General features: G+C 49.8%; 1 protein-coding gene across 3 annotated transcripts in view; it reads right to left on the bottom strand.

Annotated features, from left to right (window-relative positions):
- FBXO15 (F-box protein 15) overlaps positions 1 to 12,507 on the bottom strand; it is a 330,998-nt gene that overhangs the window by 95,890 nt on the left and 222,601 nt on the right. The gene's annotated exons all lie outside the window — the stretch shown is intronic.

Below are 12,507 nucleotides of genomic sequence, written 5' to 3'. Positions count from 1 at the left end.
ATGTTGGCTTGTGGGTTTTGGCTCAGTGTTGAGAGGAGCTGCTCTGTGGAGATTTTGCTCCAGTGTCTGCGGGGGATTTGTTGTGTGTGATGGTGGTGAGTCTCCCGTTTGAAGGTGAAGTGGAGGCATCTGTGGTCGGTCCAGTGCAGCTCGGAAGAATGGCTAAAGGAGATGTGGTTGCTGGCGGAGAAGATGGGGTCGAGTGTGTGGCCAGCGGTGTGGGTGGGGGTGTTCACCAGTTGCTTGAGTCCGAGGTTGTCGAGCAGGGCGGCGGTGGTGTTGTTGTTTTTCTCCAGGTGGAAGTTCAGGTCCCGAGAAGGATGTAGTCTGGTGAGGCTAGGGCGTGCGGGCTGATGAAATCTGTGATGGTTTCGCTGGATTGGGCACGTGGGCCAGGGGGTCTGTAGACGAGTGTTCCTCTGAGGGTGGTTCTGGGGTCGGTGTGGATCTGGAAGTGTACGTGTTCGGCGGTGAGGGGAGTCGTGATGTTGATGGTGTTCCTGTAGATGATGATGATTCTTCCTCTGGTTTGGTTGATGCGGTCCTTCTGGGCGATCTTGTAGCCGTCGGGGATGGCTATGGCGATGTCTGGAGCAGAGGAGGTGTACATCCAGGTTTCTGTGATGAAGGCGACGTCTGGTGCTGTTGTGTCCAGGAGGTCCCATATTTCGATGGCGTGCTTGTGGACGGAGCGTGTGTTGAGGAGGATGCACTTGAGGTGGTTGTTGTTGCGAGGGCCGGTGGGTGATCTGCAGGTTCGGTGGAATGTGTACTTGCAGGTTTGGCAGGTGAAGGGTCCATGGGTTTGTTTAGGGCTGGCTTGGTAGCAGGTGGCCGGTGTTGAGGGCATAGAGGGAGGCGGTGTCGTATCTTGGTCGGGTGTTTTGAGTGCGGTGGGGGTCAGGGGTTCTGGCACTGGGCGCGGTCCAGGCGCAGACGGGCTTGCGCCAGCGGAGCTTCTGCTGCGCGGCTGTCATAAGAAGGAAGGGGGGGAGGAGGGGTCAGCTGGGAGGCAGGAGGGAAGGAGAGCAAATGGGAGTGGGGGGGCGGGGCCGCAAGGGTGGCAGCGGCGGGAAACGAGCAAAGCACTAAGGACAGGAGGAGAATAGAGAATGGAAAAGGAAACAAGAAAGGAACGACAAAGGAGGAGAAAAGCAAGAATCTACCTGGCAGGGGCCTGGGCAGGCGGAGCTGCAGCTGCGGGGAAGCGACCTACCCGAGAGTCAAGGGTCGCTCTACTGGATGGTGAGATGGTGGTGATGTAGGTAACAGGTATTCATCCCACTCACTGTGAGACCCAGTGTCCTGAATTTCTCCTTCTTCCTGATTATCACAAGATGAAGGATCTTCTTTAGGAGGAGCACCAATGTTAGACACTGGTGAAATTCTTGGCGCATTAGACGGAGGAAGATGTTCAGGAGTTGTCTGAGGTCGAGGAGTTGGTGCAGCTACTGGATCTGACGTTGTCTGATGAGGTATATCAGGGTATCTATCCTGATAACCCTTTAGCATGTTCTTTAAGTCTTACAGCAGTGTCAACAGAACTTGCACAATTTCCTGCGATTCTTGAGGATGTTCATATGACCTGTGTAAGGAAATGCCTCCTTGGCATGGTTACCCCCTGACTTTTTGCCTTTGCTGATGCTACGTTTTGATTTGAAAGTGTGCTGAGGCCTGCTAACCAGGCCCCAGCACCAGTGTTCTTTCCCTAACCTGTACCTTTGTTTTCACAATTGGCACACCCTGGCATCCAGGTAAGTTCCTTGTAACTGGTACCCCTGGTACCAAGGGCCCTGATGCCAGGGAAGGTCTCTAAGGGCTGCAGCATATCTTATGCCACCCTGGGGACCCCTCACTCAGCACAGACACACTGCTTGCCAGTTTGTGTGTGCTAGTGGGGATAAAAAGACTAAGTCGACATGGCACTCCCCTCAGGGTGCCATGCCAACCTCACACTGCCTACAGGTATAGATAAGTCACCCCTCTAGCAGGCCTTACAGCCCTAAGGCAGGGTGCACTATACCATAGGTGAGGGCACCAGTGCATGAGCACTATGCCCCTACAGTGTCTAAGCAAAACCTTAGACATTGTAAGTGCAGGGTAGCCATAAGAGTATATGGTCTGGGAGTCTGTCATGCACGAACTCCACAGCACCATAATGGCTACACTGAAAACTGTGAAGTTTGGTATCAAACTTCTCAGCACAGTAAATACACACTGATGCCAGTGTACATTTCATTGTAACATACACCCCAGAGGGCACGGTAGAGGTGCCCCCTGAAACCTTAACCGACTACCCGTGTAGGCTGACTTGTTTTAGCAGCCTGCCACACACCAGACATGTTGCTGGCCACATGGGGAGAGTGCCTTTGTCACTCTGTGGCTAGTAAGAAAGCCTGTACTGGGTGAAGGTGCTTCTCACCTCCCCCTGCAGGAACTGTAACACCTGGCGGTGAGCCTCAAAGGCTCACCCCCTTTGTTACAGCACCCCAGGGCACTCCAGCTAGTGGAGTTGCCCGCCCCCTCCGGCCACAGCCCCACTTTTGGCGGCAAAGCCGGAGGAGATAATGAGACAAACAAGGAGGAGTCACTGGCCAGTCAGGACAGCCCCTAAGGTGTCCTGAGCTGAGGTGACTCTGACTTTTAGAAATCCTCCATCTTCCAGATGGAGGATTCCCCCAATAGGATTAGGGATGTGCCCCCCTCCCCTCAGGGAGGAGGCACAAAGAGGGTGTAGCCACCCTCAGGGCTGGTAGCCATTGGCTACTAACCCCCCAGACCTAAACACCCCCCTAAATTCAGTATTTAGGGGCTCCCCAGAACCTAGGAACTCAGATTCCTGCAACCTAAGAAGAAGAGGACTGCTGAACTGAAAAACCTGCAGAGAAGACGGAGACACCAACTGCTTTGGCCCCAGCTCTACCGGCCTGTCTCCCCCCTTCTAAAGACACTGCTCCAGCGACGCGTTCCACAGAGTCCAGCGACCTCTGAAGCCTCAGAGGACTACCCTGCATCTAAAAGGACCAAGAACTCCTGAGGACAGCGGCTCTGCTCCAAGAAAGAAGCATCTTTGCAACAAAGAAGCAACTTTGAAACAACACACGTTTCCCGCCGGAAGCGTGAGACTTTGCATTCTGCATCCGACGCCCCCGGCTCGACTTGTGGAGAACAAACACCACAGGGAGGACTCCCCGGCGACTACGAGACCGTGAGTAGCCAGAGCTGACCCCCCTGAGTCCCCAAGGCGACGCCTGCAGAGGGAATCCCGAGGCTCCCCCTGACCGCAACTGCCTGCTTCAAAGACACGACGCCTGGTAAAGACTCTGCACCCGCAGCCCCAGGACCTGAAGGATCCGACCTCCAGTGCAGAAGATACACTCCCAGGTGGCCCTCTCCCTTGCCCAGGTGGTGGCTACCCCGAGGAGCCCCCCCCCCGCATCGCTGGAGAGACCCCTTGGTCTCCCATTGATTTCTATTGCGAACCTGACGCTTGTTTGCACACTGCACCCGGCCGCCCCCGTGCCGCTGAGGGTGTACTTTCTGTGTGGACTTGTGTCCCCCCCTTTCTGTACCTGCTTGTGTCTCCCCCGGTGACCTACAAAACCCCCCTGGTCTGCCCTTCGAAGACGCGGGTACTTACCTGCTGGACGACTGGAACCGGGGCACCCCCTTCTCCATTGAAACCTATGCGTTTTGGGCACCACTTTGACCTCTGCACCTGACCGGCCCTGAGCTGCTGGTGTGGTAACTTTGGGGTTGCTCTGAACCCCTAACGGTGGGCTACCTTGGACCCAAACTTGAACCCCGTAGGAGGTTTACTTACCTGCAAAAATTAACAAACACTTACCTCCCCCAGGAACTGTTGAAAATTGCACTGTGTCTAGTTTTAAAATAGCTATATGTCATTTATGTGAAAACTGTATATGCTATTTTGCTAATTCAAAGTTCCTAAAGTTCCTAAGTAAAGTACCTTTCATTTAAAGCATTACTTGTAAATCTTGAACCTGTGGTTCTTAAAATAAACGAAGAAAATATATTTTTCTATACAAAAACCTATTGGCCTGGAGTAAGTCTTTGAGTATGTGTTCCTCATTTATTGCCTGTGTGTGTACAACAAATGCTTAACACTACTCCTCTGATAAGCCTACTGCTCAACCACCCTACCACAAAATAGAGCATTAGAATTATCTCTTTTTGCCACTATCTTACCTCTAAGGGGAACCCTTGGACTCTGTGCATACTATTCCTTACTTTGAAATAGTGCATACAGAGCCAACTTCCTACAACCTGTATTTTTGAGGTGTGGAAGGTTTGCGAGTATACGCAGATTCCTCATAGTATGCACCATATTATTGGTCTTCAGCTTCGCCCCGCTCTCCTAAATCCTGACATTTTACATTAAGCTGCAACAGACTATATGCTGTCCCGAATGGACCGTCGTCATCTCAGAATCCTCTATGTCCAGAAGGTGGCTAGGAGGATAAGGAGAAACCCTGCTGGGAGAGGTATGTTCTGGTCTTATTGTTTTCTTTATCGCAGTCAACCGTGTCGTCGACGACTGCTTCAGAATTGCCAGTGGATGTAATGTTGTAGCTGGGTCCTCATCGACGAGGTCGTCGTCGGTGCCGTCGACGAGGAAGTCGACAATGGTGAAATCGCCAAAGGTAGGGTCGTCGTTGACGGTAGGGCCATTGTCTGTTGTGCAGTCGATGGTGTTGATGTCAGAGATTTTTTTCTTTAAAGGCGTCTTTGCTGGGGCTGCCATCACAGAGATCCTCATCAACGGGATAGGTGCTAGTGCAAACGTCAACAGTGTCTATGATGTTGTCATCGTCGACCTTGCTATAGTAGATGTCACTGTTGTTGTTCTTGTTGATAGAGTTGCCGTCAACATGAATTTCAATTGTGGCTCCGTAGTCAATGATTCTGAGGCTGGTTTTGAAGATGTAATTGCCTTTCTAGATGGAGTAGAAGGATGGGATCTACTCCGACTTGCCTCATGTCTTTGTTATCATGCCTCTTAGCCTGGATAGTCTTGTGATGGGACTTTTTAAAGGCTTTTTTTTTTCTTTTTTTTAGCTGTTTCAGGCTGTTCCTCAGAGAATATTTTTCTCTTTAATGACTTCTTATGAGGGACTGTAGAGAAGTCAGAATCCTACTCAGAGGAGAGAGATATAGATGGCTGATATCTTTGAAGCCATAGAAGTAGCCTTGCGGTCTTTGAGGGTTTCAGATGAAAATTTGCGGCAAATTCTACAGTCCTTCACTTTATGATGAGGATGAAGGCAATAAATACAATCCTCATGTGGATCATCAACATGAAGCTTCTTTTTCCATAGGAAGAGCAGGATCGAAATAATTCCTTTGTAAGTGTATCAGCCATTTCTGAAGTGAAGAAATTAGGTGAAATACCTGAAGTGTGAAGAGAAACTGGGCAGAGCCCAGGGAGACTCCCTCTCACACGACGTGCGGTAGAGAATCTGATGGAAACTGCCTCTCTTGGGAGTGTTCTAAGGGTGCTGACGCCTGATTGGTCAGATGTCAACTTTGATCCTTTTTAACAAAAGGACAGGGATATGTTTTTAAACAGACTACTCATTGCCTTTAGGGCCCATGGTAATGATGTGTACTGTTAAGTTAATGTACCGCGGGACTCCTACTTCAACGATGGGGGGGATTCAAGCATGTGAATCTACGAAAGATCAAATACTGGAGAAAAGTTATTTCCATCCATATCTTTCTGAAGTTATGAGTAAAATGTTAAATTTATGTACGGATAGGTGCATGATATTACTGAGAAACAAAGGCATTAACGTTTTTTGTAAGTAACTGATTGATCAGCTGTTTATTATCTTCATAACCTTGATTAACAAACAGGCATGACTTGCTGCATTAGGAAACATATTTTATAGGAATCTTCATGCTGAAACCACTTGGATTAATGGTACAATTCTTTTAACCAAACTGATGAAACCATAAAAGATGTTCATGGGAGAAAATTTATTTTAAAAGACAACACTCAAATGGGATCAAATAGGCATATCGGATTTGAGGTACTTTATCATTTGCAGTGCTTAGCTGCATTGCTCTTCTGACACCTTTTGTCTAAACATACAAAATTATTCACTTTCAAGCATGAACCACAAAAACCTTTTGTTAACGAACAAATGACTTACCTTCGGTAACACCTTATCTGGGAGAGACAATATCTACCCGCAGTTTCTTTACCTTTTGATTTCCCTAGGAGTCACACTGGATCCGGAATTTTTTTCGTGAGCAATACCTCTGCACGCCAGTAGGTGACGTCAAATGGCTCCCACAGCAGCGTCCGAGCCATGGATGACTTCTGTGTCACCAATATAGGTGCCACCTGAGCGTGCTGACGTCAGTTACTATTCACGCAAGGAAGACGGAGCCATGAAGTGCTCCGACACTGGTGCGTCCAAAGTAGGACCTCGAAAGTGATCATCCCTAACCTTAAAAATCTGTTCACAGAGCGTGGAGGATGGGTAGGTCAGTAAAGACTCTGCAGCTGGATATTGTCTCTACCAGATAAGGTGTCACAGAAAGTAAGTAACTTGTTCATCTGACAGACATTTAGCTGCAGATTATTTTCCTTTGAGTAGCTACCCAAGCAATAAACGTCCCCAGTGGTGGGACTGGGAACATATCTAAACTACCCCTGCGTGATAGGACGGGAGAAATGCCCATCCCTGAGGACCTGACTGTCCAAGCAGTAATATTTAGTAAACATGTGCAGAGAAACCCATGTTGCTGCGTGGCAGATGTCCCGGACCGGGACTCCACGTGCTAGTACATTCATCGCAGCTTTGGCTCTGGTGGAATGAGCCCGCGAGCCCTCAGGGTGTTGTTTTTTGGCCAATGCGTAGCAGATTTTGATGCAGAGAATAACCCATCAAGAGATGGTCTATTTCTGCACCGCCCAACTTTTCTTCACCCCAACATACCCCCACATAGAGTTAGTAGTCCACCCGAACTCTTGTGTGCTGGTAAGGTAGAACGACAACTCTCTTTTTAGGTCCAGATGTGCTCCTCTTCAGTAGAGGGATGTGGAGGTGCATAAACAGTGGGCAAGGTGACAGATTGGCCCACATGAAATGGTATCACCACTTTCAGTAGGAAAGAGGCCCTAGTGTGAAGTACCAGTTTGTTTGGGAAAACGGAAAGTATGGATGCTTAATGACAAAGCCTGCAACTCAGTCACCGTCCAGGCAGATGTAATAACCAAGAGAAATGCCAGTTTTGATTGTGAGCACCCAGAGGGGACAATTATGAAGAGGCTTGAAAGGAGCACACATCAAGAATGTGAGGACCAAATTAAGCTCACACTAAGGCATAATAAAAGGAGAAGGGAGGAACATATGTACAAGACCCCTTAGAAATCATTTTACAACAGGGGGCTTAAATAAAGAGGGTTGGTCAGGCAGCAGCAACAAGGCAGACAGAGCACAACGTTAACCCTTTGGAGTGCCCAAAGCAGAACTCTGCAGGGCAAGGGAATAATAAGAGCACTAAAAAGGAAAGCAGAAATTGGGTCAATGGATTTTTCTGTACAAATGATTACAAATGTATTCCATCAGCTGGCGTATACTGTCTTGGTAGAGGGACGTCTGGGTGCCAGAATAACATTACAGACTTAGGGAGCAAGGTTGAAAGTTGCCAACTGTTGTCGCTCAATATCCAAGCAAGAAGGCGGAGAGTGGACAGGTTTGGATGGAGGACCCTCCCCTGCTGCTGCAAGAGAAGATCCTCCCAAAGGGGCAGACCTGATCGGAGGATTGATGCTCATGTTCAGAAGCTCGGGATACCAGACTCTCCATGCCCAGTCTGGAGCAACAAGGATGACTTGGGCCTAGTTGTTCCTGATCTTCTTGGGCACTCTGGGCAGGAGTGGTATGGCGGAAAGGCGTAGATGAGGCCTAAGCTTCACTCGAGACAAAAAGCGTCTCTGAGCGATAGCTGCCTTGGAAACTCCACCATGCAAAACTGCTGACACTGCAGGTTCTCCGTGGAGGTGAACAGATCTAACTAAGGCTCTCCCCACTGCTCCACTCATGATCCACTAGGCATTGATGGCCGAGTTTGTCTATTTTGGTGTTCAGGGAACTTGCCAGATGTTGAACCAAAAGGGATATGTCCTGCTGTTCCAGCCATGTCCAGAGGCGCAGAGCCTCTTGACAAAAGGGTCCATGACCCCGCCCCACCCAGTTTGGTGCAGTACCACATGGCAGTGGTGCTGTCTGAACATCTGCACTAGCCTTCCCTTGATGGAGGGTAAAAAGGCTTTCAATACCAGTCAGATCGCTCAGAGGTCCTGCAAGGTGATGTGGAGTTTGGATTCTGCCAGAGAGCTCCACTGTTTCAAGATGGCCACCCCATCCCAGAAGTGATGCATCTGTCATTGCCAGATCTGGTTGGGAAAGGGAGAGGGGTCTGCCTCTGACCCAATCATGGTTTGTGAGCCACCAGTGCAGATCTTGTGCAGTTCCCTCTGAGATCTGCACCAGATCAGAGAGATTCCCCTGATGCTGTGCCCACAGGACCTTCAGGTCCCACTGCAGAGTCTCCATATGCCATCTGGCATGAGTTACTAGCAGGATGTAGGAGGCCATAAGATCCAGCCGCTTCAGAGTCACTCTCACCAAGATCCAGGATAGAGGCTGAAACATCGGTATCACAGCCTCAATATTCTGGTCTGATTGTTTGGGAGGATAAGCCCCAAACTTCACTGTATTCAGAATAGGTCAGATGAAAGGGAGCATCTGCGTGAGAATCTTGTGTGACTTTGGCACGTTTACAGGGAACCCCAGCAAATGAAGAGGTTCTGTGTATCTGGAGGTGGGAGGGAACAGCCTAGGCGAGCTCGCCTTCAACAGCCAGTCGTCAAGATAGGGGAAGACCGGTAGCCCTGATCTCTGCAGGTGGGCTGCAACCATTGTCATCACCTTGGTGAACACCTGAGGGGCACTGGTAAGGACGAAGGTGAGCACAGTGAACTGAAAGTGCTCGTGGCCTACCATAAACTGCAGATAATGCCGATGGGCAGGCAGGAAGGGAATATGAAAGTAGGCATCCCGCAACTACAGTCCTACCTCTAGCCTCCTGGGTCCACTGCAGACAAGACCTGAGCCAATGTGAGCATCTTGAACTTCTCCATTTTGAGGAAGAGGATAGGGGCTCGTAGGTCCAGAATAAGGCGCAGACCTCTGCCCTTTCTGGGAATCAGAAAGTAGTGGTAATAGCAACCACAACCTACATCTGGCCCCGGAACCCTCTTTATGGCTTCCTTGGCCAAGAGAGCCCTGAGTTCCTCGCAGAGCAAGGACAAAATGATTCTCTGTCACCCGGTTGTATGATGGAGGGATGGAGAGAGGAGTAGATTCGAAGGTGAGAGAGTAGCCCTTCCAAATGATCTGTAAGATCCTGACTTCCTCACGAAGCAAGGGCAAATGATCCTCCGTTAGCCAGTTGTAAGATGGAAGGATGGAGAGGGGATTGGGGGGGGGTAGATTCAAAGGGGAAGGAGTAGCCCCTCAAAAAGATCTATAAGACCCACCCGACCAATGTTATGGGCTGCCAGTGGAGGAAATTATGGCGGATTCTGCCACCAACTAGACGCCCCTCATCTTGAGGGACAAGATTAGGAGGAATCAGAGGCTGCAGCTGCCCGGGGGGTTGGAGGGGTGGTTGTAGTAGACTGCTGCCAATTCGACCCACAGGGTCGGTAAGGCCCTCGCCCATGCATAAGCTGGGAAGTTTGCGCAGGGCGGTGGGCGGGACAAGGATGGTGCAGCTGAACACCCTTTCTGTATCCACGACAGGAGCAAAAGGCAAACTAGGATTGATGCGGGGCAGCTGAGAGGCTGAAGAACATAGCCATAGCCTGCGGGTCCTTAAAGCACTGCATTGCAGAGTATGCCTTGTCTCCGAAAAGACTGTTGCCATCAAAGGGCATGTCCATAAGGGAAGCCTGGACATCCCCTGAAAAGTCAGACGTTCTCAGCCAGGCATAGCATTTGAGCACCACCATCGTGAAAACGACTCTGCCAGGCAAAACTGTCATATCTAAACCACAGCAAATTGTGAACTTTGCTGCATCTCTCCCATCCTTGACTGCTGAGGAGAGAATGGCCCGGGGCTCCTCCGGGACCTGTGGCAGCACTTGTGCAACCATGTCCCACAGTGTATGGGCACAGCACCCCAATAAGCATGTGGTGTTCACGGACTGCAATGCAAGGCTGGTGGAAGGAAACATTTTCTTTCAGAAGCTAACCAGCCTCTTGGATTCCCTGTCTGAGATTGCGGTAGGGAACGTGCCATGGAAAGTGGAAGTCTGGACCTCCAAGCTTTCTGGAGTGGGGTGTTGGGTGAGGAAAGTTGGGTGACCTGGAGCAGGGCGATGGTGGCAGGCAATTGCCCTATTCACAGGAGCCCCTGTGCTGGGCTTGGACCAGGTTCCCAGTACAGCATCTGGCAGAGTTCAGACAAGGAAGCGCTCGGCTATAGCACTTCCATCATGATGTTGGTCTTCACTGCCATGGAGGGCAACTCGAGGTCCAGGACATCATCTGTTTTCTTAACCACCATAACATATGTAGCTCCTTCCTCTGTAGCCATGGTGGAGGGGGGGAAAGCATATTGGTATCTGGAAACGTGTCCTGTCTGCTGGCATTACCCAGTCCCACACGTCCGTCCAAGTCCTGACCTTCAGACTAGTATTTTAAAGGGTCTAGTGACCACTCCCATTCTTCCTGACGCCTAGCCCTTCGGAATAGGGCTGAGACACCAACCTAGGACACACGTGTCCCGTAGGCAGCGGACATGGTGGACTCCATTCCAGCTCCGATTCGGGGATCCAAATGAGGCTGGCATCACCAGTGGGCACAGGGAGCACTGACGTCAGGGAAGGTCGACTTGACACAACAGGTGCCGGTCCGGATCCATAACCAGATCCATGGGGGCCAGAAGCATGGAACCAGATGCCTCCCCCACCCATCCCCAGAGAATAGCCAGACATTCTCACTGGGGCGAAGGTGCTCCAGAGGGGTCGACCCGCTGAAAGACAAGGCGCATGGCCTAGTAAAACTGCTTGAGTTGAGTGGAGGTCACGCCGGTTCCCAGAGAAGCGAGGAATCACCCATGGTGCAGGCTCCCAAGAGCAGTGTCTCGAACACAGATGTTCCTTCGCGTCGGCCGAGGATAAGTCAAAGCACCCTTCAACTTCTTGTTCTTTTTGTGCCTCTCACCTGTGTGTACTGATGACTTCAGTTGGGCCGAAGAGGACTTGGGTTTTCTGGAGTTGTCCTGGGACCTTCCTCTCGATCAACACCTCAGCTGAGTCGCAAGCTGGGTCGCTTGCACCTTTAGGAACCAGTCCTTCATAGCCTTCGGCACCATGGCCCGGAAGTCTAAGCACAACTTGGAGTCGTAGTCACGCTCCAGACACCATAGACACACGAGGTGTGGGTCCGTAACCAACATGGCAAGCTGACAGGCACCGCACAGTTTAAAACCAGGCTTCCTCAAAGACATCCTTGACACACCAGGAGGTAAAACCTAAAAAAAAAAAAAAAACTCGACAAAACAGTGAAAAAATCCTATAAAAAAACAACAGGGGGGGCAGTAGCTCTTCTCTGCATCAGCACTAACTGGCATAGAAAGAAAAGAACTGTCGTCAGCACGCTAAGGTGGTGCCTACTATATATGTGATGCGGACATCACTTCTGGCACGTACGCAGTCACCACATAGACACGATCAATGCTGCCTACCAGCACAGGGGTACTGTTCATGAAAAATCTTCTGTATCCAGTCTTGACGCCTGGGGAAATTCAAAGGTAAGGAATCTGTAGCTAGAAGTGTCTATCAGATAGAAGGTAATAGTATTTCTTGTAGGTTTCTGTGTTATAAGTCAGGTATCATGTCCAAAAACAACAGCATAGGCCAACAGGCAGCAGAAAACAGTCTCCCTTTTAGAAACTGCAGTTAGTTGCATGATACGTACAGGTTCCAGAAACAGGTCTACGTAATTAACAACCAAGATCGTAGTGGGAAAATATAGACTATCATGTCTTAAACCAGGATTCGGAGAGAAAGTCAAACTATTTAACTTTGCCTTTCTGCCTGCTCAGTCTTATTTAGAAAAAAACCAAAAGGTGATGGGGGAATGTTTAAATTACTCTCTCCCACTAGTAATTACTCTGGGTTCTAAGTGGATACCCAAATGTGGGTGCCATAGTTTACTGTGCCACAAAACCTGCTAACCCTGGGGTTGCTTGTCTTTCCATTCAAAAAGAGCACATCATAAGGATTTGGCCTGGACTGTTCTTAGAGATCGATCAAGGATGATTATCATATTTCTGCAGTGGCATAGTGGGGACAAATGGCCTGGGAGACACTACGTAGAAGCGTTTAAGTATTCCATCCATCACCTTTTGTTTACACATTACAGTAGACTGAGAGGGGTAGAGGGTCTGGCCCTTAGCAAT

Source organism: Pleurodeles waltl, chromosome 2_2, assembly GCF_031143425.1.
Source record: "Pleurodeles waltl isolate 20211129_DDA chromosome 2_2, aPleWal1.hap1.20221129, whole genome shotgun sequence".
NCBI classification, from domain to species: domain Eukaryota; kingdom Metazoa; phylum Chordata; class Amphibia; order Caudata; family Salamandridae; genus Pleurodeles; species Pleurodeles waltl.
The sequence above is the reverse complement of the archived record's forward strand: the minus strand, read 5'-3'. Positions and strand labels throughout refer to the sequence as shown.